At 36.8% G+C, this 27,853-nt stretch overlaps 1 protein-coding gene across 1 annotated transcript in view; it reads left to right on the forward strand.

The window, feature by feature from the left end:
• Positions 1–11,812: 11,812 nt before the first annotated feature.
• Positions 11,813–27,853, forward strand: part of LOC138696918 (uncharacterized) — a 135,603-nt gene continuing 119,562 nt past the window's right edge. The window contains exon 1 of the mRNA XM_069822409.1: positions 11,813–12,094. The gene's annotated coding sequence lies outside the window, so the exon portion shown is untranslated. The remainder of the gene's footprint in view (positions 12,095–27,853) is intronic.

Consider the following 27,853-nt stretch of genomic DNA (forward strand, 5'->3'; position numbering starts at 1 on the left):
AAATCCTCCAAGTAGATGTTGAACAGGGTAGGTGATTAAGGACATTCTTGACTACTCCTCTCCCTATTTCGCCTCCTTCTGACATTTCTTCTCTCATTTTGATTTCGACTCGTTTCACATGAAGTTACTGAACAGCCTTCTCTCTTTCCAATCCACGCCAGTTTTCTTTAGGATCCCCATCAGTTTATTCCCAAATCCACTCTAGGTCCACAAATACGAGGGGGATCCAGGAAATAACGACCGTTTTGTTGTAATAATTAAAAAATATATATTTATTTGAAAAAACAAAGTCTGTTACATAACTGAAGCTTCCTTTACTTCTCTACATAATCATCACCTACATTTAAACATTTGTCGTATCTGTTCACTAGCTTTAGAATTCTCGTGTTATACTCCTCTGCCGCCAGTTCATTAAGCCAGGTGTTCACTGTCTTCTTCAACTCTTCATCACTTCCAAAACGCGTACCACCCAGAAAGTCTTTCAGCTTAGTGAAAAGGTGAAAATCGCTAGGAGCAAGGTCTGGACTATAGGGCGGATGATCAAAGATTTCCCAACCGAGTTTCATCATGGACATTTGTCCGCCCATTGTTGAACATTTCGCACCATTTTCTCACATTTCTTTCATTCATTACAGTATCACCATACACTTCTTTCAATTGCCGGTAAATTTCTGCAGGTTTCAAATGTCGGGCATTCAAAAATCGAATCACACTCCTCACCTCACAGTCGGCGGGATTATCAATCACGTCGTTCATTTTGAAGTAACACAAAATGCACAATGGCGACTTGTTGAAACCAGTACTCACAACATTATGAGAACACATGTTAAGGAAGCCAGTTGACCTTCAAACAAGGAAGGGGAGTCAGCTGCGCGGCAGATATGCGCGAACTGTCGTTATTTCCTGGATCCCCCTCGTACTATATAGACTTCTTTATTCTTCTCTAGGTATCTCCAGATCCTACACTCTTAAAAAAAGTTTCTTGGGTATTGTATTGTATTGTATTGTATTGTATTGTATTGTATTGTATTGTATTGTATTTATTAACATTCCATGGTATTCATATATTGCTTTACAGCTAGGATATGGAACAAATAAAAAAAAACTTAATACTATTATAAAGTCTTAATTTATAGTCACAGTCTAGATGAAATATATACAGACGAGATTTACAATATAGTCTACTAGTACAACACAAAGTTTTAGTATCAATTTCATGAAGTGTTATTGAATGTCATGAATTCACCTACAGAATAGAAGGCGTGAGAAATTAGGTACTTCTTTAATTTGGCCCTAAATGATCTTATGTTTTGAGTTTCATTTTTTATATCGATAGGGAGGCTATTAAAAATTTTTACTGCCATATAATGCACTCCTTTTTGATAGCACGATAGACTTGCCGGTGGAGTATGAAAGTCATTTTTTGACGTGTATTTATGCTATGAACTGTTGAATTAGTTACAAAGTTTTCACGATTACATACGAGGAAGATTATTAATGAAAAGATATACTGACAAGCCATGGGCATTATTTGTAGTTTTTTGAAAATAATCCTACAAGATTCCCTAGATTTGGCACCTACTATTATTCTTATTACTCTTTTTTGTAATAGAAATATACTGTTACTATCTTTGGAATTTCCCCAGCATATTGCAGGGAATCGAATGTGGGATGTTTTGTTTCATGATCAGGTAAACTCGCCACTGAACCAACATGGCGTTCTTGCTGTGAATATTAAATAATTCTGAAACTTAAAATAATTTCCCGGATGTTATGGGTTCTTAAAATAATTGTAAATTAGGATCAATGTTTTTCCTATACAATAGCTGCTAACTCCTACACCGGTCATTAATATTAACTCCATGTGATGTTAATGATGAACTCCAGTATTGTTAAGCTCTTTCTCCGAATGAAATGTTGCCAACGTAAACAACTCAGTCTTAAACTACACAATGCTCATTAAATGTAATTTATAATGAACGTACAATGAGGCCTTATTACCCCCTAACCTGAAAATTCATAAGTACAAAGCGAAAACAGTGGGAAAACAAACGGTGTTAGCTGGACATATTTCCATCTAGCACGAAACTTTTCTGACGCCCGTGGCATGAATCCGGTTTCCTCTCCATCGCTCTAAAGTGGATATTAAATCGTCCTCAAAAGGTTTTTTTATTAATACTTGGTGAAACCGCTTTCTATTTGTTGTAAAACCTCTATTTCGAACGTGCCCAGCCCATTTGAGACAGGAATATCATCTAAATGCTCCAGTAATTTGGAGAATGGCAAATGTTCTCCAAAGCTATGGTTACGTTACCATGCATCAGTCATTGTAGGCCACGTTGCCTTCTTTATTTAATAAACTCATTCAGACTATCTTGTCGGGTTACAATCTATGGGCGTGGGTAGATAGGATACAGGGAAACAAGTGACTTCGATTACACTTAACAGAATCATGTTTTTTTTATCGTGAATACATCACAAGTTCGGGCCAGTACTAGGGTACCATCCCAGAAAGTCGACCGACACATTTCCAGGCGAGTTTTGTCGCGCCTATAATTTCTAAACTACACGACATATTCCAATGAAGTAAATGGAGATTGATAGACAAAGGATCAATATATCCAACGTGACCTTGAGTTGAAGGTAGCCTCGTCATCTAGCGATACGCGGGAGGGGGAATTTGAGACACGAATTGGGACGCGCGGCAGTCGAGGCAGTGTAACTCGAGAATGCGAAGCGATAGAACTTTCGAAGTGGTGTCAAACAATTCGTAATGAACCAGTCTACAATCTCAATTGAGCAAAAATGAGCAATCGACAGCTAAATTAAAAAAAAAATTCGCGATTGAAGTTGAGTAAATACAGAAAATTCACAATGTTGTGGCATGTATAGATCAGATGGAAGTAGGCGTTTAATGTAAGAGCACGATGGTTACTATAGCAACCGATATGTTTACAAAATGGCTACACCCAGAAGCACAGCGAAGATACAGACTTACCGGTTTTTTTTTCAGGGTATTTGGGAAGAAAAGATGTTGATTGTCGGTGCTGAAGTTCACATTAACAGTAATTATATCAGCTACGTATTCAGGCATAAAAACTTGCATCTCTGTCTCCGATACAGTCTAACCCGTTTTTTTTTCCCCTGGATGTTTCCACGTAGCTATTCTGAGCGATTATACAAAACTGCCTCTCGTTTTCTGTTAGAGTTCAATATCCTCGGCCAGTTATACAGGGTGTTTCATAATTGTAAGTACAAACTGTACGAATGAGTAGAGACAAAGAAACAAGGCAAAAAGACCGGAAACCAGCCGTTTCTGAAATATATGGGGTTTTATTATGTCTCATCACTTCATCAGTATTTGCGCTTTGGGCCAACATAACATTCGATATGCACTGGATGAAGAAAGCGTTAAATATGCACTCAATATGATGACCGTTCACGATAAAGCAGGCATCAGCATGTTTTTTCATCTACATTCGTACATGTTTGAATATCTTTTGCGTATCTCCAAAGTATTATTATGTTGTACCGAAGTACGCATATTTCCGTGGAGGAATTCTGGGTTATCATTATGATAAAGGATGGATAGGATAGAGAAAAAAATCCTTTTCGGCACCGAGACTCGAACCCGGGTTTTCAGCTCTACGTGCTGACGCTTCATACACTAAGTCACACCTGATTCCAGTTCCGATTCCGGATCGAATCCCCTCCCGGTGCCGGAAAGAATTTTTTCTCTATTCAATCCATCCTTTATCATATGATAAGGCATAATTCCTGCACTGAATTATGTACTTCGGTACAACATAATAATAAGATATGTGTAAGTAATCACTTAGTGATTCAAGACGGCGCTCATCCCGTCGGATCCCGGCCATTTAGTCAGTCGTAATGAGTGCACCTCTGTACATAGTGCTTTGGACATTGTGTTACTGGCACATATTCTGTGACACAGTACATGAGGGTTGGCCACCAAAGGGAAAACTGAGAGATAGAACTTAAACTGAGGGGATTCGATCCGGCATCGGAACTGGAATCCGGTGTGGTTTAGTGGATAAAGCGTCAGCACGTAGAACTGAAAACCCGGGTTCGAGTCCCTGTGTCTGAAAGAATTTTTCTCTGTTCTATCCATCCTTCATCGTATCTTCAAAGGTTGATAACCATTGAAAATTTGTTTCCGAGTTCTTTAATATTATGAACAGGACTGGAATACACAAAAAATTTAAATAACCCACGAAAGACCCAGAGGATTGAAGTCTGATTAGATTCCTGCTTGAACTGATTATTTGGTTGGGTTTTTTCCGAGGTTTTCCACAACCGTAAGGCGAATGTCAGGTAATCTATGGCGAATCCTCGGTTTCATCTAGTTGATACAGCGTCGTCAAATAACCAAGTAAAAATCGCTATACTTCATCGGTCTTACTAATAAAAAACTCTATATACAGACGTTTAACTGTCTTACTCTTATACAATGAGTAGCTCATTTATAAGTCGTGTGTAAATTCCTTACTAATAATTACTACCTACATAGTGCATAACAGTACAACTGTTACACAGCTACGTCATAGTTTCGTCATTACTTCGTTACGAAAGGTAATAGAATATCTGAGGTTCTCTATTGCATCCGGTAGAGCGCTCTAGTGTGGCGTGTTAAGTATCGATAGTACAACTGGCTCTAATCGATTACCACACTGTATTTTGGTCAAAGAGTAGGCCTACAAGCTACAGCAATATTATTCTAATTATTCTGTGCTCTTTGGTTTGTTCTTCTGTGGTTACAAGGCAACCATCATCATAAAATGACAGTCGATACGAACAGCTGTTAGAGAGGCGGCCATTTTTTCTCTATATATAACGTTTAAACAAGGGGTTTCGAGTATATAACTACTGCAAAGCAATTCCCATGTAGAGTTACAGCTTGTTTATACATCCATCGCTTATACATGGTTTCCGTCTCGACTCTGCTTAAGTCTCGTATAAAAACTATACACGGTTTATTATTAAGACTACATATAAATAATAAGAACGTATCATAGCAAATGAAAAATTCCTTCTTTGTTAGACATTAACATTTTGTTGTCTTGTAGTGATATAATCCCGTTACCCGCCTAACATTTCTAGCAGGAAGAAATGGTATGTCAAGCATTCCATCCACCAAATTAAAATCAAGTCCGCATATGGGCTAAGACAGTAGCTGAGAGAGCTTTCTCTTACAACCCACGCCTGGACTGCACCGTCATCTCGGAAAACAAAGCCGTGATCAGCAGAAGAAGAACGAGGTGTTGGTGTTTGCAGCTCTCACCGTTATGTTGTTATGACAAGTGCAACCTCTTTGCCTGGCACCTTCATGCAGGTGTGCAGCGCGTGGGATCATGGCACGAGACCCAGAACAGTGGGGTGCTTGTCGTAAATCACAGATGTTAGGATAATGGCTGAGCCTTATGTGAGAGGGAGAGAATTCAGTGCTGAAACATTGCATACTTCTAAAATGCGTGTCGCTGAGATTAATAAAATACACTTTCTCTACGTTCTACATATTTCTCTGTGGTTCTTTTACAATGTGGTGAATGACACATTGTTTATATTGTCTTAAACCAGTGATATCAAAGCAAGCGCATTTTTCTGACCTTGACGTCGTGCGCGGGCAGCAAGCGCTAAGTATGGAAAGAGGAAGGGTTGTGTATATGAATAACCAACCTGTTGGATTAAGAAAACAGTGGTGCACAAACTTCAAACGGAACGTGAAATTTTATGTCGTCATTTTTATATGGCTTCTTTCTGTTTAATATTATCTATATTGTCTGTAAAACAAAAGTACTAACACTGATTTCTTAATATTGCACTTGTGTTTTAAATCTTAATAACATAATAGAGAGTTAAGAAGGAATATTCACTTAAATTCCATAGTAGTATAATATTATACTGTATTAAGTGGATGAAACACACCATTCATAAAGAAAGTGATATTCCAAAGAAAGAGATTGAGTATGACATGATAAGTTGGAATTTATATTGATGGTATCTTTAGCCTTACAAAAGTAATCAATAAACTAATCAAAACAATATTACAGTACAAAGCAAAGTTACCTAGGTACTGTATCTGTTTTAAGTGTAACTAATATTACATAACAAAACTCTTATCGCATTATGCTTTTAAGGTGATATTTGTGAGCAACTTCCTATCATCAGAATATTAAATTATTTTCTCGAAATCTGCTGAAGCTATAGAGCTGACATTTTTACAACACATGGGCACGTATCTTTTGCTCATGATGTAACAGTAGTTGCTTTGTTAATTCATTTCCTTACAAACAATTTCCATGCGAATATTTTAAAAATTTTCAATACACTATTTTCAGTAATACGTATATACGGTATATTAAATTCACGAAAACATTCTGTAAGGCTACTAAATAAACAGGCCTATACCTGAAAATTTCACGTTTCTATACGAAAAGTTGAGAAAATATTTCTTTTGAATTAAAAAATGAAACTTGTGAAAAATGTGTATTAAAATTAAAACTTACATTCTTATAATGCATTTATACTTCTCAGGCAAATCTAAAAATTAACATGGATACAGTTTTAATAAGTTCTCTTCCCTTCATCTCTTGAATCAGTGCTGGCCATCCCTGAATATAGCTCGACCAAGCGGCATATACCACCTCTTTTGTCTATCTCTTTCCTTTCCGCTGAAAAGCGCTCAGGCTCTCCTGGGTTCTAAAGCGCGCGCTTGCTCCTGTGGGCATCAATTAGGCCTAACAAGCCTGTCTTAAACTATCGTTGAAAAGACAGTTGCTTTCTACTCAGGGACGTACGCAAGAGGGAGGGGGTTACCAGGTTTGAACCCTCCCCTTGAACTTTAAAAAAATTGGCATATTTAGATTTGAGTATTTTTTTTTCATAATCGTTTCCCCTTCTCTAATTTTTCACTTTTCAGAGTAACAAAATCTACATCGACATAAGACACAGTCCTCCTACTTCTCCTTCAATATAATCCCTGTACAGCTCGATTCAGCGTTAATGGCCCCTGTCCTTGGCTGTTTGGCTAGTGAGCGAGCTGTGTTTTGCGTCATAAGAAAGAAATTTAATCACAAATGTGCATAGGAGGGGAAGAGGAAAGAGGAAGAATGAAAATAACATCTATGCTCGAAGCTGAGGGACACTCATGTTCATTCATTCATTCATTCATTCATTCATTCATTCATTCATTCATTCATTCATTCATTCATTCATTTTATTCCATAGATCTTACATGAGCAATGAAACTTTAAGATGTGGAACAAGTCAGAATTTTACAATATTACAATTTACAATTTTTATAGTTTTACAATTTAGTAATTTTTTACAATTTTTACAATTTTGTGCAATTTTTTACAATATTTGTCGAGATGTAGTGAGATGAGGTGAGGTCCGAGGATTCGCCAAAATATTACCCGGCATTTGCCTTTTGGTTGGGGGGAAACCTCGGAAAAACCCAACCAGGTAATCAAATCAAAGGGGGGGGTAATCAAATCAAAGGAGTTGATGCCGAGGACTCGCCATAGACCATCCGGCTTCAGTCCCACGGTTGTGGAAAACCTCGGAAGAAACCAAAGACCAAAGGGGGATCCAACCCAAGCCCGAACGCAGCTCCGGATGAGCAAGAAAAGAAAATATAAGCCATAAGGCCTATGATATTATTTAGTCAACAGACGTAGTGGATAGTAACGGGATGTGTGGAAGAATATTGTGTTTTAAGACGGAGTGTACCGCGACAGGATAAGAAGGAAGTGTCAGGTGTTATGATTGCGCGGCCCACCCGCCAGTAGTGATGAGTAACTCGCTCTTAGTCTGTCTACTTACTTTTTGCAGGGGCCAAAATCCCTGAATCAAGCTTGTACGTTCGAATTATAAAATGTTATCTTTATTATAAAGAGATCTACCGCCTAGTACCGCTCTTGAAATAAAATGAAGCCAACACAATATGAAATTTAACTTGTGAAACATATTGAAAAGGTTATTTTGACAGTTCTACACTGCTGCAGATGCTATAATATTGTGCATTGTCGATTTTAAACTCATTATAAGAGCGGTTTTCATCCGTTCGTTAGATTGGGTTCTGACTTTAATTTGAAACGTTCGTTTAACGTTTTGTGCATTTGACAGTAAAAAAGGTAAAGGTATCCCAGTTACATGCCATGAAGGCACTTGGGGGACATGGAGGTAGAGCCCCATGCTTTCCATGACCTCGGCACTAGAATGAGGTGGTGTGACCGCCTTTCAATTTTATAGGAGGCTGAGTGAACCTCGGGGCCGTTCTGAAAGTTTGGCAACGAGAAAAAATCCTGTCACCACCTGGGATCGAACCCCGGACCTTCCAGTCCGTAGCCAGCTGCTCTACCAACTGCTCTACCCGGCCGCCCGCATTTGACAGTTCATATCTTTAATATAAACTTCTTGTGTAAGTGTAATAATGACACAAGTATTTTTTATTATACAAAATTAAAAATAAGTTAAAATTTGTTAAAAATTGGATGACTGTGAAAAAAATTACTTTTCAAAGAAGTTATAAGGATATTTATTATGTTCTATTAGAATATAGAATAATATTAATAAATATACCATAACATAAGAATACTTTCTTACTTATGGCTTTTAGGGAACCCGGAGGTTCATTGCCGCCCTCACATAAGACCGCTTTCCGTCCCTATCCTGAGCAAGATTAATCCAGTCTCTGTCATCAAATCCCACCTCCTCAAATCTATTTTAATATTATCCTCCCATCTACGTCTCGGCCTCCCTAAAGGTCTTTTCCCCTCCATCCTCCCAACTAACACTCTATATGCATTTCTGGAATTTGCCCATACGTGCTACATGCCCTGCCCATCTCAAACGTCTCGATTTAATGTTCCTGATTATGTGAGAATTATAAGTGAGGAAATTGGAGAAAAATGGCATGTCGAAGAAATGGTAATAAAAAAATACCAGTATAAATGGACTTCAGTTCAGAGGATGCCAGTTAACCACTTACCTAGGAAATTATTAAAATATAAATCAAAAAGTCCGAAACATAGGAAGTCCATTTCGCTGACAAACAGATCATTGTTTGTAGTCGCAGAACTGGCATTGGTTACCCAGAACTGCAAATGGAAGAAGAAGAAGAAGAAGACGAAGAAGAAGAAGAAGAAGAAGAAGATAAAAGTTGACATGTAACCTATCCTTCTTTCCTCGTTTTATTAATATGCATTTATTTATGTCGAATTTCTTTCTTTTTCTGTTTTAGTTCCTGCTGTACCGATTTACAAACCAATGTGGCGGAGTAGGTACCAGAGCTCGACATATTCAAATTGCGGACCTCACTGGCTGTGGGGTCAGCACGATATAGAACCACCATAGGAACATCATAGGACAAACACAAGACAAACTAACACCTAGTCCCGTGGAATGGAGACGTTTTCGTCCATTTGAATGCTCGTTATAACAACATTTTACTGCCTGGAATCGAACCCACAGACGTCTGTTGGTAAGTACATACTGTCTACATAATCTCTGCGAACAGTTTCTTATGTATTAATGATAATGCATTATTGAAAGTACGACAGCACACGTCACATAGTGTGATCAACTCGTGCTCTTTGTGCAGGAGTACTCTTCTCTGCATACAAGTAGAATGAGAAAGCAGATCGTCCCAATGCTTGCAATATCAACGTTACTTTTTTTTTTTTTTTTTTTTTTTTTTTTTTTTTTTTTTTTTTTTTTTTTTTTTGCTCGTGAGTGCACACAGCGCTTCGTAAGAGCAGTTGAGTTGGGCACCACTGCTCTACACGGTCCTAGCGGTAGTCGTTTCATGTGGAGAGACTATTATTAGTTTTAGAATAGAGAAAAATGAAAATTTAAGAGAAATAGACTGCGTACATGTAATCGAATTGAGAAATATCGCCGGCAATTTAGTGACGGTTCTATCGCGATGCTACGGATGATTCTCCTTTTTGGCTAAGTTCTGATGCCACTCATTTAAACTTTCTGGAGTACCCACGGCTTCAACAAATGAATTTGTAGTTCCGGAGATTACCTAAAAGCAGCCCAGGAAATTTTGTAACGGTCACCAGATTTGCAGACCAATCCAGAGGAGGAATCCGTCATCGTCCCGCCCTACCCGTTCCCATGATCGTGAAGGTTGCAAAGGGGAAAGTGATAACTGTCTGGTTACCCTCATTTAATATCACACAATTTTAAATTACCGGTACTATAAAATTAATGTAATAAAATAAACATGTCTTACCTAGCGTGTTCGAAAAGAACTTTCTTTTAGCATCACAGTTCTCAAAGTTTAATTTCAACTAGTTTGACCTACAATGTTATTTCATTTATTATTATTATTATTATTATTATTATTATTATTATTATTATTATTATTATTATTATTATTATTTAATAGTGATATCAAGAAATACAGAATTTTATTAGTGCATTTATTTTATTGGCATATTTGAAAGTTTTTAAAGGCATTTAGTAGGTTTTAGGGCATGGACTTCCTGGCACTAGCAATCATTTTTAGGTTACCTACACCGATCAATTGTTTCAAATTTTTAGCTATTTTCAAATATGTTTTCAAGTCAATTGAGGTCGGTGAAAAAAAAATATTTCTTTGTTCTTAACTTCTACAATAAATTGTTGATCAGGTAATCTTTTCGTACTTTGATTGTAATTGTAATTGTAAATTTATTATCAATTATTGTAATTATAATTTTAATTGTATTCTTAATATTGTAGTCGTGAGACTTAGATGGGAGGATAATATAAGGATTTGAGGGAGGTGGGATACGATGATATGGACTGGATTAATCTTGCACAGGATAGGGACCGATGGTGGGCTTGTGTGAGGGCGGCAATGAACCTGCGGGCGCCTTAAAAGCCATTTGTTAGTAATCCCCTGATAGAGAGGAAGAGAAGGCCTGATGACCCTATCTCTACCAGGTTAAATAAATAAGTAAATCCATGGCGCTACAGCCCTGAAGGGCCAAGTCCTACCAGCCGGCTGCTGGCCTCACGTTCACATGCCGAAGAAGAGGTGGACGATCATCCAAACAGAATGGAGGTATCGTGGGGTTAGCACGATGATCCCCCCCAGCCGTTATAGCTGGTTTGCTGAACCGGATTTTCGCTACCTATCGTAGCTCCCCAAGTGCATCACGATGCTGGGTGGGCACCGGTCCCACACACTGGTCGAAATTTCATGAGAAAATTTCTTCCCCCATGAGGACTCGAACCAGCGCGCATTCCGTAACGCGAGTCCTAGGCAGGATGCCACGGCGCGGGACGGTTAAATAAATACTATTCACATTCCAAACTACCTTCCCTCTGAAAATTAGACCATTTTTTGTTTCACTTTTTTTTTGCCAAAAAAAAATCTTCAGTGTTGCGTGCTATAGAAAATAAAAAAAAGGAAAGAAAAGAAGGGAGATACCTACCGTGTTTCATATTCTTCAGTGGACAGGGATCTAACCATTTAAACCGCCACATCAGGCATATGCATTCAAAATTGGCATAAGGAAGCAAATGGAAATTTTAGCTTCAGGATATATGAATTAAGAGTTATAAAGTTGTCATCAAACAATGGACACATTTGACTGCTTCGCCACTGTGGAGTCGATCATTGGACGGTGTTCGTCTGTCAGGACAACTGAAAGAAAAGAACGGGTTTGTTTGGTTTCTTTGAGACGTCAATAGCTCCAGGCAAGGGGTCACTGAGACTTCCACTCGCACGCATCGGACAAAATGTAGCGCAAGTTCAGCGGCAACAATCCAACGCGTCCCAGTTCTCTTTCTCTCTCCTTCGCAGAGCGCTACTCTCTTGTTTCTTTTCGATATTAGCCACTGTAACGAATCAATGCGTTGTTGTGTTGGTGCTCTGTGTGTGATGGCTGGCATCTCCGTGGCATCTCATGTTTTGTTCGTATTAGAGGTTAAGGCTGTACATGAATATAATTATGCGTAAATTACATGGAGTTTAGTTTGTGATTGACAGTGCGATTCTGTAGGTGTAACCACATGTGATGGGATTTTGATACGCCGCTCAAGAATATCTCTGGATTACCAACAGTCAGAAGAGGTAAGATTGTTGTAGGAATTATTTATAGGCTACATCCGTAACTGACATTTGACAATGTTTCAGAGATGTGTAATACCTTTTAATAAAATATTACAGTAATCGTAGTAGCAACATACAAGCATGTTTGTGTTGTATCTTGTTGAGGTTTTTATTAAATTAATGTAGGCAGTGCTTTTTCGTGGTAGTAATACACACTGATTAGGTGTACCGGCACCAGAAATGTTTAAAATATAATAAAACAATGTCTTAAGCGGCTGCCAGACGTTATTCTGGAATATATATATATATATATATATATATATATATATATATATATATATATATATATATATAGTCAATAAGACAAGTGACCGTTAAATTAAGATGAAATTTTAGAATATGGAAATAACTGATTATAAAGGTTATGTATATCAGGACTGTCTCTCGGCAGTAACATGAACACAAATTTCAGCGTCACATTCGTGACAAGTAACTCCATCAGTTAGCACAACCATAAAGCACTAATAGATGCTATAGAGTTACCAACAACGAAAAAAAATAAGGATTATGTGCATCCAAAAATTACATTGTTGAATTTTTAACTCAAATTAATAACCATTTATAAAAAATCAGCTGTCCATTTTTGAATTTTAATAAGTTTAGTCATTTCAGCCATTTAGATGATAGAAATGTAGTGTACACGTTAAAAGCAAAAACCTCCGTCGAATTAATAGACATTTTGTAATTATTCCTTGTACCGTATCACATTCATTGTCACGAAGGAATTTACAAATGCAATTGTTGGTACCGGTACTTGAAATACGTTATATCCGGGTTGTACAAAGGCGTCTGTAGAACGTCGTCAGAGAGAGAGAGAGAGAGAGAGAGAGAGAGAGAAAAGAAAAATATTTTGTTTCAGAATGAAATTTCAACTGCAAGGTAATGCATACATTATAATAATTAAACATTATGATATCCTGCAAGAAAATTTACTCTTTTACGCCTTTTAATACGTAGTTTATAATGCGATTCTGAATAATTATATTATTTCGTTTCTTACTTACTTGCTTTTAAGGAACCCGGAGGTTCATTGCCGCCCTCACATAAGCCCGCCATCGGTCCCTATCCCGAGCAAGATTAATCCATTCTCTATCATCATATCCCACCTCCCTCAAATCCATTTTTATATTATCTTCCCATCTACGTCTCGGCCTCCCTAGAGGTCTTTTTCCCTCCGACCTCCCAACTAACACTCTATATGCATTTCTGGATTCGTCCATACGTGCTACATGCCCTGCCCATCTCAAACGTCTGGATTTAATGTTCCTAATTATGCCAGGTGAAGAATACAATGCGTGCAGTTCTGTGTTGTGTAACTTTCTCCATTCTCCTGTAACTTCATCCCTCTTAGCCCCAAATATTTTCCTGAGAACCTTATTCTCAAACACCCTGAACCTATGTTCCTCTCTCAACGTGAGAGTCCAAGTTTCACAACCATAAAGAACAACCGGTAATATAATTGTTTTATAAATTCTAACTTTCAGAGTTTTTGACAGCAGACTGGATGATAAAAGCATCTCAACCGAATAATAACAGGCATTCCCCATATTTATCCTGTGTTTAATTTCCTCCCGAGTATCATTTATATTTGTTACTCTTGCTCCAAGATATTTGAACTTCTCCACCTCTTCGAAAGATAAATTTCCAATTTTTATATTGCCATTTCGCACAATATTCCCGTCACGACACATAATTATTTCGTTTCTACTGCACAATAATATAGGCCTATTTCCCATTAAGCGAATTAGGACTATTACGTGCACATATACGCATCAATTGAAACTCGCTCAGTCCACTTAGTCATTTGTATTATTTATAAAATTAGCCTATACATGATTATTTTTGAGACCTCTATGAATTGTACAAAAGTAATACTTTAATCTTGTGGTCTCGTGGGACAAAGTACGGTCCCTAGTAATAATATATTGAATATCAATAAATTATTGTACGTTTTATAGTTATTTTGGAAGCACAGCATAATGCCGAATCTGACTTCAAATCACGACCTTTTACGTGGGTCAGTACGAGTAATATAGTGTTTTAAGATGTGGTATCAGCAAGATGGAATGATATATTGTCGGCCGTATACATAATCCAGAATTGTATGGCAGAGTTATAAGATATTAACTTTAACAGAATAACGTTATTCATTGCTTACATTTTGTTTGGATAATGTCGGTCCGGCAAGAAATTCAAGGTAGATCGGCGAAGTGTATGGAATCTGTACATAGCGCCTACGGCTTAACTTAATTCATCTGAAAATGCTTATTTCCTGCATCATTATAAACAGGTTACACCCAAGAAATAATTTTACCTGATATAAAATTAAAAAAAACAATAATAGTTTCATACAGGCCTATTTACGTGTATGTATCTCATAATTAAGTATAGTGTATATGATTGATTTTTAATCGCTTTCGATAATAAATGATCAGCTAAGTACAGTATCCTTGATTCCCTGCGATAACTGAGTGATTACACCTTTAGCCTGTCATGCAGGCGGTACGTGCTCGATCCCCGATTAGTAACATTTATGGCGGACAAGATCGTAGTTGGGGTTTTTTTTTCGCGGTTCTCCCGTTTCCCCGTATTCGCCATCTACATCATTTTGTCAACATATCTCCATTATGTCGTTATTTCATAGCATTCCTCGAACGTTGGATTGCCAAGGGACGTGTAGGTTTGCCTATTAAGAAACTGGGTTTGCAGCGAACCTTAGCCGGTGTGGGTTTTGGAATGCGCATAGCTTGAGGGTCAGCGAAATAGATCTAGCAAGGTGGCAGTACTGGGTCGTAGTGCTTTCTTTTAATTCAATTCAAGTATCTTTGGAATACTGTTATCCAGGCAGAAGTCAGAAAATGATGAATTCAGAAGATCGGCCGGGGAAGGGAAAAAAATCAGGTGCCTCTAAGCTACAGAATGATCCTTTCGGGAAGACGTAAAATAAAAACGCTGTAATATGAGAACGTTTGCTATTTATTTTTCACTGATATGTAAATAACTATTTCATGCACAACAAATCCATATCGTGGAGCTAATTCCTCCCATGAGTGTTGTAACATCTCACGGGTAATTTCTTCAAAAGCTGAGACAATCTTTGTCTTTTAGATCATCAGTATTTCTGGCCCACTGTTCATAGACATTGTTCTTCACAAAACCCCACACAAAGAAATTAAGTGGCTTCAGGTCTGAATAATTTGGAGGCCATGTAATTGGTCCACGACAGACGTACTAGTTGGTGTGAAATTTTATTAAAAAAGTCAAGAACGTCTTTAGCCCATTGCGCCATCCTGTTGGAACATCATGCCCAAGTTGTTTTCTCCATATATAATTTTTTTCTAGAGATTCGCATCGCGTAATAATGCCCGGACAGGTTGCATGCGGTAGGGACAGAGTTTCGGATAACGTTCACTACTTAGTTGTATACGGTAACAGTGTAGTATATACAGTCACAAAGCTCAATACGTAGGGAATATGCATCCATAGATAGTTGGTAACCACTAGGATCGCTACTGTCGCCTCACACATACAAGTCCACACCTGTGGAGTAACGGTTAGCACGTCTGGCCGCGAAACCAGGTGGCCCGGGTTCAATTCCCGGTCGGGGCAAGTTACCTGGTTGAGGTTTTTCCGGGGTTTTCCCTCAACCCATTACGAGCAAATGCTGGGTAACTATCGGTGCTGGACCTCGGACTCATTTCACCGGCATTATCACCTTCATCTCATTCAGACGCTAAATAACCTAAGCTGTTGATAAAGCGTCATAAAATAACCTACTAAAAATAAAATCACATACAATGTGACATAGTATCGGCACAGTCTATTATTCCTAGTACCCTCATCAACTCAAGCTTCGTGGGAACTTATTTGCATAGTAGCACTAACTACTTCGGTTTCGAACGTGCGATACCATAACATTATCGAATTGTAACCCGTAGCTCTCCGAACACCATACTCATGGTTAAAACGACGTTGAAATGATGTTACACTTCCGTATTTTACAAGCCACAACACTCATTTCGCTCGTTGCCTTGTAGTAAACTGCGTTTTGTTTATTCAGTCGTTGCTAAGTGACAATCTGACTTCTTTTGTTCGTAAAAACAGTGATGCGAAACCGTATTTTAACGTCATATTGGAATTAAAATAACTATTATACCACTCCTGATTTAATTTTTATATCGATTTTTATGTCTTCGCAAACGCATTCAGCTGAGTTTTGCTATAGTCAGACTAAAGAAAACTGCATTAAGAATCAGCAATTCCGTTGATTTTAATCTTACGTAAATCAGCGTGAAATATAGTAGCGTCCTACCAGAGATAAGTTTCTCCTCATGCTATGAGAAGACTGTACAGATAACAGTGTTTTCCTTACTTTAAGTGATTGTTGGTCACTAGTTGTAAACTTTCTTGTTTACCGATCGCTAGTTGTGAATCTTCCCGGTTTCACCCACGCATAGCAAGGTGGTACGAAAGTTCAATAAAGATACAGAAATATAGGTTGTTAACAGAAAATATATATGGTAATGGAGCTAAATGACAGCTGTGAACAGTGTGGAACGGAGATAAATGCAAACAAAACGAAGGCCATGGTTGTCGGAAGAAAATTAAAGAAGGTGAACTTGCGAATTCCAAACGAGGCAATGGAACAAGTGAACAGCTTCAACTAATTGGGATGGACTATAAGTAGTAATAATAAAACAAATGGAGGATAGTAATGACAAAAGAAACTTTTAATAGAAATAGGATCACTTCTTGCGGACCTCTGGAGAAAGAACGAAGGAAGATACGAGTGAAGTGCTTTGTGGCATTGTATGGGGCAGAAACATAGACATTACGACAAAGTGAAGAGAAATGAGTAGAAGAAGTGTGAATATGGAAAAGAATGGAGCGTGTGAAATGGACAGATTAAATAAGAAATGAAGCTGTGCTGGAAAGAGTGAGTGAAGAAAGAATAATGCTGAAACTGATCAGAAAGAGAAAAAGAAATTGGCTGGGACACTGACTAAGATAAATTGCTTACTGAAGGATGTACCGCAAGGAATGGTGAACGGGAAAAATTACAATATTAAGATATATTAATCGTACGCGCAGATTGGGCCCAAGGCAGGCCTTTCATTGCAAACTCAGCATTCTCCCATCTTTCCTATGTTCTGCCTTTTAGTGTGCACATGCGATCCATACATCTTAATGTTGTGTATCATATATTATTTTCTTCTACTCCGAACTTTTCTTCCTTTCTTCCAGTGAATCCTTCAGTAGGCAGAGATAATACGTAATGTTTACAAAATCAGTTGTAGGAAGAAATTCGAATGTGCTTTTTAAATTAATATCATTAGATTTGTTACGCATCTCCAGATATTGTCCTACGTTGCTTCAGAGCGTCTCTGAGAGTGTGTGTTTGCATTGCGTAGCGTAGATATTTAATATTGTTTAATATATTTCAGTAAATGTATTTTTATCTTGGCCCGAATGGTTTCCTCATTGCATGTCTGGACGAAATGTGATGGCTCCTGAAAGTAAATTATCTTTATTGCATATAAGCTGCCTTCCATACGAATCTATGTGATAGATGTACACCTAACTTGCATTCAAGGTAACCAAACGCAGGACTCTAATTATTACTAACAGTTCTGTTATTCTGAATGAGTTTCGGAAGAATAACTTTCGAATTTTAGTTTTCGGAACTTGAAAGTGGAATAACCGGTAAAATATACGGGAATCTGTTTGTTTCCCTTGGTGTTGAAATCAGTGCTGCTTTGATGTATGTTTTCTGCCTGAGCATTTTATTAATATTGAAAGTTGTTATTATCCACTCCTGAGCACGAGTTCTACTCTTTCAGGGGGAAGCTAAAGTTTTTCTGTATATATTATATTTTATGTTACAATTATTAGCAAATAATAAATCTATACTAATAATAAATCTGTAGCCGAAATTTTTCTGGTAATTTTCGATTTTCCAAAAATAATTGGTCCTAACATATATAATTAACCACACTGAAACCGAAAATCGCTTTTTTGAAATTTTTGTTTGTATGTCTGTCTGTCTGTCTGTCTGTCTGTATGTTTGTTACCTTTTCACGCGATAATGGCTGAACGGATTTCGATGAAAATTGGAATATAAATTAAGTTCGTTGTAACTGAGATTTTAGGCTATATGGCATTCAAAATACGTTATTTAAAAGGGGGGTTATAAGGGGGCCTGAATTAAATAAATCGAAATATCGCGCTTATTATTGATTTTTGTGAAAAATGTTACATAACAAATATAATTTTCGATAAGTTTTATTCCTTGAAAAATTTTGATAGGACTGATATTTAATGAGATAAATGAGTTTTAAAATTAAAATAACTGCCATCTAAGGCCGTGTAATGAATTAAAAAACAAATGATTTCGTCTATAAGGGGCCTTGGACAGCAACAATCGAAAGCTATGAAAGATAGCCTATAGAGAATGTTTCTGTGTTTGTATGAAGTAATATCGGAAGCTAAATTAACCGATTTGTATAATTAATAATTATTTCACCATTGGAAAGTGTAGTTTCTCTAGGTGGACATAATGCTATAATGTTATTACAGTAACTTTTGATATAGGCCCTAATATAATATAATATGTAATATTATATAATATAATTTAAGTTATTTGAAGGGTTCACAACCATAGTGGGCCAAGCACCATTTACTGAATACGTAGAAAACAAGGGTTAAAATTAAGTTATTACCATAATTCAATGGAAACCTATAACAAGTAAAATAAAATAAATCTAAATGATGTCAATCTTCATTAAACTATGGTTGCATGTAATAAAAATTAAGAAACAGGTTAAAGGAATATTGTCATTGCATCAAATGAGTGTCTCTGGACCAAAATGATCGCATTTTAATTATCTGGATGCAATTTAAATTAAGTAACATATTAAACGATTTATCATTCTATCAAACACGAATGTTCCCTGGATCAAACGTCCTATTTTAATTATGTAATTACTAGACATCGGATTTTTAGGCACTAAAAATTGCAGTTTTAGGCGCCTAAAATAAGCTCAAAATTTGTAAAATTAGGCTCTATTTTAATGAAAATAGGCATTTTAGGCACATCAAGGTATCATACTTATTTCTTTCACTGAAACTTTTAGTTATACACTAAAATACGAACAAAAAAGTATGTTTAAACATTAAAAAAAATACTATATTACATTTATAAACAGAGCTGCACAAATTTAATATATTGAAACTAATGAAATAATGATTATTGATATCAAGATTACTCATTTTAAGTTATTGAAATTCAGTTCCATGCTCAGACTTTATTATAATTATCTGCACAGTACACCACCAGAATTTTTTCTAAATTCTCTACAGTTAACCTTTGCCTTTTGTCACTGAGAATCATTTTGAAAGCAGAAAAACTTCTTTCAACCGAAACTGATGTGAGAGGCGCAAATTTTAAATTAGGTACAATAGAAACATCAATACTTACTAGAACATTCACACTTTCCCCCGATATCACTCTTGATACTTTTTCCAACAATGAAAATCCTACATTCTTATTTAATACGTTGTCCCACTTATTTTTAACTTTTTTCCCAGTTTCACCCAAAGCAGAATGTATGTTCACTTGAGCTTCCTTTACTATTGCTATTTGGCTACAAAGAGATTGTTTTTCAAGTTCTAATTGTTCAATGCTTGCAGGTATGAAAGAAAAGTTTGATGTTATGTAGGCAATATCGTTTTTCACTCGTGAGTCATTCAGACAATCTTTCACTGCTTTCACACACGCTGCACTATCAGTTTCAGGTAATTTATCAATAACTGTGACCACTTCTTTAAAATACTTAGAATAATACACCACTGACTGAATCCAGCTTCCCCATCGTGTAACAACCGGCTGAGGTGGGAGTGGGATATCTGGAAAGTTCTCTCTGAATATTGAAATCCTGGATGGGGCTTTACAAAAACATTTTTTTGTGTTAGAAATAAACGAATTGACAAGAGGAAATTCATTCCGGATTGTTTCAGAAACCCTGTGAAGGCCATGTGCTAGACAGGTTACATGCGTGAGGTTAGGATAAAATGTTTTAAGAAGTGGAGCTGCAGCAACCATGTATGAGGCAGCATCAGTACAAAACAACATAACTTTAAAATCGTCTATATTACCTGAGTATAAGGACTGTAGGCCTTTATTTACAAAATAAGCAAAGGCTTGGGTATTCACTTTCGAATGTTCCTTTACACATACGAGGTGTGGAATCGAAGGTCCATCAGGACTAAGTTTTCCTACTACCATATTTGCTATATACCTATTCATAGGATCTGAGGTTTCATCCACAGAGACCCATATGTAAGAATCACCTATATCCTTCCGAATGGAAGCTAAAGTTTCATTGTATATTCTGTCTAAGTAATTTTTTCTTAGGGTCGACTCAGATGGGATATTTTGTTTGCAGTAATTTTGTAAAAACTGTCTTAAAACCGGATTTTCAATTGCATTCCAGGGAATGTTAGCAGCAACAAACGCTCTGGTTAAATCAGGATAGAAATTGCTGCTGAGATTGGATGAAGTAGGCTGTGTTAGTAAAGTTTGTTGCAGTTGATTTTTCTGCTGAGCTTTAGCCTTATGAGCCGCTCCTTGCACATGCTGCTTTAGGTGGCACTTCTTTTCTTGCGAAATCTAAAAATGTAAAGTAAACTGAATTAAAATAAAATCCTAATTGTTGTATTGCCGTATTTCTATCACAAAGTTAGTGGGTTCGAACAATCAAAATATTAATGGCCTGCAAATACTTTAACTATCGGAATTTAAAACGTTAAAGTGTAGTGGTCTTAAAAAGAATTATACCTCAGGATAGCTCAGTCAGTGTGTAAATATTATAGGCCTACTCATTAAAATTAATAGAATTTATAAATTTCAACTATTGTTACATACCTGTTTGCTACAAATCTTGCAGAATATTATTTTTCCATCATAAGTGAATTCTGAATATTCTGTTAGCCATTGCCGGATCAATGTAGATTTTGCACTTATATTTTTCGGCATTATCGCGTTAAACTTCACAGGAAAACGTCCTACCGCTCAAAACTTCTCAACACAAATAAGGTGAGGGAAAGAGCAACTGTTAACGAGCATTCAAATGAACCGTTGTTATTGAGATTCAATTGGACAAAAATACAAAGTTCCACTTATTGTTGCATCACTAGGAGGGCCATTCTTTTAAATATTTTGTAACGGTTTACCCTACTAATTCGCAGTTTTACGACTTTTCACAAATATTTCAAAAACACTCTTTCTCCAAAAATTGTGATTTTATGACACTCTGAAGGGCAGTACAGCTAATCGGTTTCAGACCGAAAACAGTCATTTTTATAGTATAGTATATCTCTGAATCGGTAGCAGCACATGTGATTGTTGCCTGCTTCAAAACTAAGGTTGGTTCTTTGTCGGCATTTATGCCTCCAAACATGTTAAATTCGGTGAAATCTATTGCGAGTGTCGTGAGATTCAAAACATTTTGTTTCCTTTATCAATGGTTTCATGGCCGGTGTGAAGCAAACTTTCCACTTTTTAAATGCCTTAAATTTCGGAGTGAATGCATGTATAAATTATAAAAAGTAAGAGTAAAATGCGAAATTTTACAGTGAGTTAGGCATTTTTAGGCGAATATTAACAAATTAGGCTCTAATAACCGTTTTAGGGCATTTTAGGGCACTATAAAACTCTTTGAATACCTTTCAATTTCCATGAAACACAAATATTAATAATTATTTTTACTTTTCTCCTAAAGAAACAAAATAGGCATTTGCCCTAGAATCCGATGTCTGGTAATTACTTTATATTTATTTCTAACGGGTGCAGCGGAGCGCACGGGTACGGCTAGTAAATAAATAAATAAATAAATAAATAAATCTAATATGATACTGAAAAATAAACAGATTTTTGCTTTTAAATTGTTCGATAAAAGTGCTATTGCTGTTATAAAAGAATGGGCCAACCATTTTTATTCTAATCCTTGAACTGGTAAACATCAAGGTCAGATAAATGTGAAGTGTGTAGTGGTTTTTGCGTCACTCTGTACGTAAATACAGCGCTAGCTTTACAACTACCGTTGCTCCTCCACACCTAGTCTTAGCTCTCTCTCTGCCAGCCTTCTTTCTTAAATGTTCTCCTCTGCAATGGTTTCAATAACATGATTCCTCTATAACCACACACCTGCTATGCTGTCTGCTCTGGGAATGCCCTTAGGCATCTAGAGACATAAATCTTTCGTGCTCAGACAACTGTCGTTTTTGCACATCGTCTAGGACATATCTAGGCCTATTCCTTTTCAGTACAATTAGAGAAAGATTTAGATAAACATTCCTGATTAACAGTGACAATAAACTCTATAGAATAGCCTATGCACGAAAACCTTAAGGGAAGCATTTTATATAAAAAAAAATATTACTTAATTTTCGAGATTGATAAATACAGGGACATCATTTTATTTTTACTTCAATTTTTATTGTATCTGAGTTTTTTAATGTACTTTACTCCCACCTCTTCTACTAATGAAGTTCCAACTCCACACAGAGCCAAGACAGCAGATAGTAAGCAGTACTGAGTTACTGAGTATAGTACGTTCCAGAAATATGTTCGCGTTTTCCAGTGACGAAAGAGCTTTCAATATTGAATCATATTTTCGCACAGGTACTGTCCGTTTGCCTACGTCGCATCCCGATTTCCCCCACCTGCTTCTGCTCGCCCCTCTGTAAAAGCTGGGCTGTCTTAGCTCTTTTCTGAAAACATTAATTTCTCTTAGGAATTGGGCGTTTACGTAATATTATACAGCTGTTTAATTTAACTTAAATAAAAGGGCCTCGTTAAGTAATTAACTGTCACGTGATTTCCTCCCTTTCTACGATCCTGCGGCATAATCACTTGGACGGACAGTAGATAGCATGTCTGAGTAATTTTATATTTTCGGATCGGGCAGAAGTGAAGATTGAATTAACAGTACGTAGAGTAGGTATAGAATTATTTCAACATGAGTTACTAGTACGAAGGACGAAACTGGCAATAGGAATTAGATGCAATAGTCTATAGTGCGATAATATGCACAAAAGAACTGAAGCCTGTATCGAAATGAACGGCCACCATTTTCAAAATTGTGTTTAAATATTCATATTATGATTATTTTTCAATTTAACTTCTTTCTCTATATTGTACGCTAATGTGCTGTAGACAGTATAATATACACCACATAGCCACCGGCGTGGCTCAGTCGGTTAAGGCGCTTGCCTGGCGGTCTGAAGTTGCGTTCGGGCGCGGGTTCGATCCCCGCTTGGGCTGATTACCTGGTTGGGTTTTTTCCGAGGTTTTCCCCAACCGTAATGTGAATGCAAGGTAATCTATGGCGAATCCTCGGCCTCATCTCGCCAGATAACATCTCGCTATCACCAATCTCATCGACGCTAAATAACCTAGTAGTTGATACAGCGTCGTTAAATAACCAACTAAAATAAAAAAATATACACCACATAATGAATACGTTCGCATGGATAACTCACTTCGTGAGTAAAAACACTTATTCTTAATACAGTACTGCACTTTCATTAAAGAAAAACCTAATGAAAATTATCAAACTCAAAATCGCGATATTTCCTAGTTTACGTAAATGGATTAACTACTTTTCTTCCTTCCTATACCTAGTAGAGTGATTTGTGTTTTACGCCAGTATCGTCGAACTCCAGTCTTGGAGGGGGGAGCAAGCGGTGTTTCCGGTTCTCTAAAGGTATAGACAGGTTAATATTAAAAATGTTAGTAAAAATAAAATGATGTCCTTGTACAATTAAATACAGTATAATAAAATTATCTATAATAAAGTCACAAGAGGTCCGAGTGACGTTTATTAGGACTACTTATTTCGTGAATAAAATAAGAATGTAAATATATGTCCCTAAAATTCGCTCACAAAATGTTAATAATTGTACAGGGACATCATTTTATTTTTACTAACATTTCTAATATTAACCTGGCTATACCTTTGGATGAACGGTTGCTAACCCCTTCCACGACTGGAGGTAGATGATACTGGCGTAATATACAAACAAATCACTTTACTATGTATAGGAGGGAAGAAAAGTAATTCATCCATTTACGTAAACTAGGAAATATCGCGATTTTAGTTTGATAATTTTCATTAGGTTTTTGTTTAATCAAAATACAGTACAGTATTAACAATGAGTGCTTTTACTCACGAACTGAGCTGCCCATGCGGACGTATTCATTATGCAGTGTATATTATACTTTCTATAGCACATTAGCGTACACTATAGAGAAGTTAAATTGAAAAATAATCAAATATGGATATTTAAACACATTTTTGAAAATGGTGGCCGTACATTTCGATACAGGCTTCAGTTCTAATGTGCATATTATCGCACTATAGACTATTGCATCTAATTCCAATTACCAGTTTCGTCCTTCGTACCAGTAACTCATGTTGAAATAATTCTGTACTTGCTCTATAAAAGAGTACCTTACGTACTGTAAATTCAATCTTAACTTCTGCCCGATCCGAAATCTACTGTCCGTCCAAGTGGTTATGTCACAGGATCGTAGAAAGGGGGGAAATCACGTGACAGTTAATTACTTTACGAGACCCTTTTATTTAAGTTATTTTAAACAGTTGTATAATATTGCGTAGACGTCCAATTCCTAACAGAAATTAATCTTTCCAGAAAAGAGCTAATACAGCCCAGCCACTAGCCTTTACAAAGAGGCGAATAGAAGCGGGTGGGGGAAACCGGGATGCGACGTAGGCAAATGGACGACAGTACCTGTGCGAAAATGATTCAATATTGAAAGCTCTTTTGTCACTGGAAAACGCGAACATATTTTTGGAATGTACTGTTTACAATGATCGTAAGGCTACTGTACCTTTATATGCGGTCTTGGATCTATGTGGAGGACGGTTGAACTTCATTAGTAGAAGGGGTGGGAGTGAAGTACATTAAAAAACTCAGGTACAATAAAAATTGAAGTAAAAATAAAGTGATGTCCCTGTATATTTATGAATACTTAACCTATTCAGACATTGTGAAGTTGAAATAGATTAATAATGATTACTGCAATAAAGAAATTAGATATTATTCAGTAATGCCAATTGAGAAAAGCGAAATACAGGTTTAAAAATGCTAATTACATGTACTGCGCTTTTCTCTTGTTATTATAACAGAAATACGTTGTCATTATGTGCTCAAATCATAATTTATTTTAAACATTCTATAGAATAATCACAAATAACCTGATTAATACATTAATTAAATGAACAGTTATATAAAATGTTGATTTGAAAGTTCTTTAAGTAGTGGAATCTTATTTGAGTATTCTGTGACGTCGTCAAATTGTTTAATTGGTTTATTTTACGACGTTTTATCGACTGCTATGGTTAGCTAGCATATGAGTGAAATGTAGGTGACTATTTCGTTTATGTGACGTCGTTCCATTTTCGGCCAATGAAGTGTAATGAAACTTTGAATTCCAACCAATAACAGTTATACATCGCGATAATTTTTACAGCCCGATTTGTCACTATCAATTTATCGCATGGTCATTCCTTCGTTTAGTCAGTATCGCCAACTGTTTCCACGTAAATCGATGTGCATGAATCCATTGTACTAAATAAAGTACGAAATCCTACTTCCACATCTACATCTTCATCTTTTAATTCCATGTCAATTGTATCTAAAGAAAATGACACTCCTTCATAACAATTGTTCATTTAATTAATGTATTAATCAGGTTATTTGTAATTATATTATAAAATGTTTAAATTAAATTATAATTTCAGCAGATAATGAAAACGTATTTCTGATATAATAACAAGAGAAAAGAGCAGTACATGTAATTAACATTTTTAAACCTGTATTTCGCTTTTCTCAATTGGCATTACTGAATAACGTTCAATTTCTTTATTGCAGTAATTGTTATTCCCATCTACGCTAAACTGGAGAATTCCCACGGTATCTTTGAACCGTGCCGTTACGTTTAGCACCAGATTTAAGTAAATACACAATATCGCCAACATAAGAACACGACGTTGGTGTGTGGCGTCGTTGGAGGGAGAAATTTGTTTATTTTCTCTCTCTACCTCCTTCGTTCTGAACATTACTGAGAGATAGCACCACTGTTAGCTACAAGGTATATTTGCGCAAATATATTGAAGTAGATTACGTGACTTATTACGTGACTTAGATGAGAGTCTCGGGACAAAACAGTTTTGCTATATTTATTTTTTTATTAAATGTTAAGCACAGGAACGCCATTTCGTAATTTTATTTAAGAAACAAGCCAAACAAATTATCTTTGCATCAAAAACGGATGCTCCCTGGGCCAAATTATCGTATTTTATAATTGTTTGAATGCAACAGAAGCCAGAAGTCTTGCACTTGACTAAAGCAGTGAATTATTTAAGAATATAGTCGCGAATTTTACTACCACCATTTCGATTGTGTTTTGTTTGGCACGGCTCGGTACGGCCCGGTGACTAGTGGCCAGCGAGTAACGTCGTCTATCGACATTGCTCTGCCGTGGGTATTATCCAGTTGTTCCTTCATCTATTTCGACTTCACAGTGCTTCGCTTGTGGATTAATCGTCAAATCTCAGATCTCTTGTGATATTACTATAAATAATGGCAGCGAAATGAATTCAGGGTCCATCGCCGAATGTTACCCAACATTTGCTCTTAATGGTTTGAGGGAAAACTTCAGACAATCAGGTAACTTTTTCCAACCAGGATTTGAACCCGGGCCCGTTCGTTTCACGGCCAGACATGTTAACCGTTACTTCGCAGCGGTGGTCTCAATTTTTGTTGCCAAAGAAGGTAGAAATCGTTGGCTGTTGCTTGAAATACATCTCCTGCTGGGTCAACGAGGACAGAATCTTATGCTCTTGCTTCGCGTCATCCTCCCTTGTGGAATCAAAACAATGTATGTGCTGGATAGAAATAATTTGATTGACGAAAAGTGGGAGAACTTTAATTTCGTAGTAGCTGTGTTGCATATTTCACTGTTTGTTTAGAAAATTTAGAGTTTACGATAAAGTTCGCGATATTTCGTGGTCTAGAAACTTGTTCTTATTGTACGAGTATAATTGTGTAAATTAAGTCCAGATACATCTGATGAACTGATAAAACAAAATTTGGCTGATAACTTATCATTACTTACTTACTGGCTTTTAAGGAACTCGTAGGTTCATTGCCGCCCTCACATAAGCCCGCCATTGGTTCCTATCCTGAGCAAGATTAATCCAGTCGCTATCATCATATCCCACCTCCCTCAAATCCATTTTAATATTATATTCCCATCTACGTCTCGGCCTCCCCAAAGGTCCTTTCCCCTCTGGCCTCCCAACTAACACTCTATATGCATTTCTGGATTCGCCCATACGTGCTACATGCCCTGCCCATCTCAAACGTCTGGATTTAATGTTCCTAATGATGTCAGGTGAAGAATACAATGCGTGCAGTTCTGCGTTGTGTAACTTTCTCCATTCTCCTGTAACTTCATCCCTTTTAGCCCCAAATATTTTCCTAAGAACCTTATTCTCAAACACCCTCAATCTCTGTTCCTCTCTCAAAGTGAGAGTCCAAGTTTCACAGCCATACAGAACAGCCAGTAATATAACTGTTTTATAAATAACTTTCAGATTTTTTGACAGCAGACTAGATGACAAAAGCTTCTCA

Source organism: Periplaneta americana, chromosome 3, assembly GCF_040183065.1.
Source record: "Periplaneta americana isolate PAMFEO1 chromosome 3, P.americana_PAMFEO1_priV1, whole genome shotgun sequence".
NCBI classification, from domain to species: Eukaryota; Metazoa; Arthropoda; class Insecta; order Blattodea; family Blattidae; genus Periplaneta; species Periplaneta americana.